The sequence below is a fragment of the Euprymna scolopes genome, chromosome 44 (genome assembly GCF_053919585.1).
Source record: "Euprymna scolopes isolate OS-2025 chromosome 44, ASM5391958v1, whole genome shotgun sequence".
Taxonomy (NCBI): Eukaryota; Metazoa; Mollusca; class Cephalopoda; order Sepiida; family Sepiolidae; genus Euprymna; species Euprymna scolopes.
Window position 1 is genome coordinate 35,538,680 of NC_136525.1, and position 2,783 is coordinate 35,541,462.

At 35.0% G+C, this 2,783-nt stretch overlaps 1 pseudogene; it reads right to left on the reverse strand.

Annotated features, from left to right (window-relative positions):
- Window positions 1-753: 753 nt before the first annotated feature.
- Window positions 754-1,704, reverse strand: LOC145268787 (uncharacterized; annotated as a pseudogene).
- Between the last annotated feature and the right edge of the window lie 1,079 nt (window positions 1,705-2,783).

The window sequence follows — 2,783 nt, forward strand, 5'->3', positions numbered from 1 at the left end:
TTAATAATAATAATAATATATATATATATATACTTCATTAAATAAGATTTTTTTCTATTAATTCTGTTTTTCATCCTTTCAAACTTTCGAATAAAGATCTTCACTTCTGGCAAGAACTGGTTGATCAAATTGCCATATTTATTGTAAGTCTGGATACGGGTTTTAACTTCTTTAACAAATATGGCGATTACATCAGCCAGTTCATGCTAGAAGTTAAGTCCGCTATTCGGAAGATGGAGAGGATCAAATTCAGATTTCATAGACAAAAACATCTATTTTATTTAATGAAATATACTTTAATGAAAAACGCTGCATATATATATATATATATATATATATATATATATATATATATATATATATATATATATACACGTTTTATTTTTTATTACTTTATCTTTCTGTTAAGTTACCTTATTGTTTCAGCTAGAAAACCCTTTCTGTAAAAGTCTGAGGAAGCTACAGACGGCAAAAAAAAAACGGCCGAGTAGCTGAAACAATAATGTAACTTAACAGAAAGATACGGTAATAAAAAATAAAAAATAAAACGCATATTTGCTCTGCAACAGTATTGAGCACTTTCTTCAGTTTTTATTAATAACCATTTCCACTATATATATATATATATATATATATATATATATATATATATATATATATATATATATATATATATATATGTATGTATGTATCTATGTATCTATGTATGTATGTATGTACGTGTGACTGCATTATTTGTTGGGTTTCCGCTGTTCAACAAATTCATAGCGATTTCCATATATTTAATGTCAGATATTTAGAATTATCTTCCCGGTATTAGGATTATCTTTTCTTGCATGAGGATAATCTTCCGACATTAATAGCAGTTGTAATAATCATAGGGATAATTCATGTATCGCCCTTGCGTGCCCATATAGCGTCTTTGCATATCCATTTGATAGTTGGAATAGTCCATTCCGGGATAGTCATAACGCCCGTACCAATAGTAGTTCTGGTAGGGGTAGTACATATGTTTGCCATACCAGTTGTACCAATAAGGGCTGCAGTAGCGTCCCTGCATATCCATCCAGCGTCCCTGCATATCCATCTGCCAGTTAGACATGTCGAAATATCTTTCCGGGTAGTACATGTAGTAGTAGTTATAGTACCCGGGGTAGTTGCCGTAGCGGTTCCAGTGGTTGTAGAATTGGTAGAACGGGTTGCAGTAACGTCCCCACCTGTCCATGTAACGTCCGTACATATCCATGGAGTAGTTAGACATGTCCATCCATCTCTCCGGGTAGAACATATGGCGGCCGTAGGAGTAGTTGGGATAGTAACCGTCTCTGTTGTAGTTGTACATCCATTGGCTGTACGGGTTGCAGTGGCATCCCTGCATGTCCATCCAGTGTCCGTACATGTCCATCTGGTAGCCAGACATGTCCATGTACCTCTCGGGGTAGTCCATGTATCAGTTGTACCTGTTGTACCTCCGTCCAGCATCCAGCCGTAATTAAACATGGATCTTCTTCTTGGTCATAGTCGTTGAATCTTCCATAGTAGTCGTAGTATCTGGGGTCGACCATTCTTCCCTGGGAGTCCATGTATCTTCCTTGGAAGTCCATGGTCATACGGGACATGAGTTCCATCATTCCTCGGTATCTACCGCGGTACATGTTGCCATAGAAGTTACGGAATCGGTTCATATAGCGGTTCATGATGAATAAGACTGTAAATATAAAAAGAGAAATGAATTCGTTAAATAATGAAAAATATGAAATATGTATGTATTTACATTCTTTTGTAATATTGTAACATTATTTATTGTTTTAATCTGTCGTTAATTTTCTTATAAATCTTTTTAACTTTTAAATTCAAACAGTGCCTGTTTGTTTAGTTCCCATAAAGATGAAGCTATTATAAGATGTGAATTAATTATTATTAAAAAAAATGTTAAAATTCGGAATTATTATATAACTACAGGCGTTGCCCGGGTGTTTGGTGGTCTATGAGCACACGAAAAAGTTGTAGTAGGCACGCAGGCTCGAACCCGTGACGCGAAGGCGGAAAAGAAAGTTGAGGTATCGGCTGAGCAAAAAAAAAAAAAAAAAAAAAAAAAAAAAGAAAAAAAAAAGGAAAATTGCGAGGGCAAAAGAAAGTAGTAGTAGATAGGCTCGAACCCGTACCGCAAAGGAAGAAAAGAAATTAAAAAAAAAAACAAAAAAAAAAAACAAAAAACAAACGTAACGCGTTAGCTGTTGTAGCCATCGCCAAAACGGAATTGACGTAGGTTTAAATTAAGGCTAGACAATCGAAAAGAGGGGATAACTATCGAAAATATCGGCAAAAAAAGCGACCTCCCCCTTGTAGCCAAGTGCCCAGTTGAAGGTGAAGGAATTAATGTTTTTAGCCAATTATTCGATATTTTGCGGTCCGATGGGTCAAGCTTAAAAATGATACCGATTTCGTGAAAATCCGTCGCCTCTGTCGAAATTTTTGTAGGACATACATACATACATACATACATACATTTAAACAGACAGGTTATTTTTATCTTATAGATGTATCACTAAAAATTTTCTCTGGATGTAAAAATGCTTTACATCTGCAAATAAAAAATTATTGAGTTTAAGGCGATTAAAATTTGGTTACATAATATAACACACATATATAATACACACACACACACACACACACACACACACACACACACACACACACACTCACACACACACATGTATTAATAGAGTAACCCGACGTTGTCTGGGACTGAATAAGGATCAACGAATGTTCCACACTTTCAA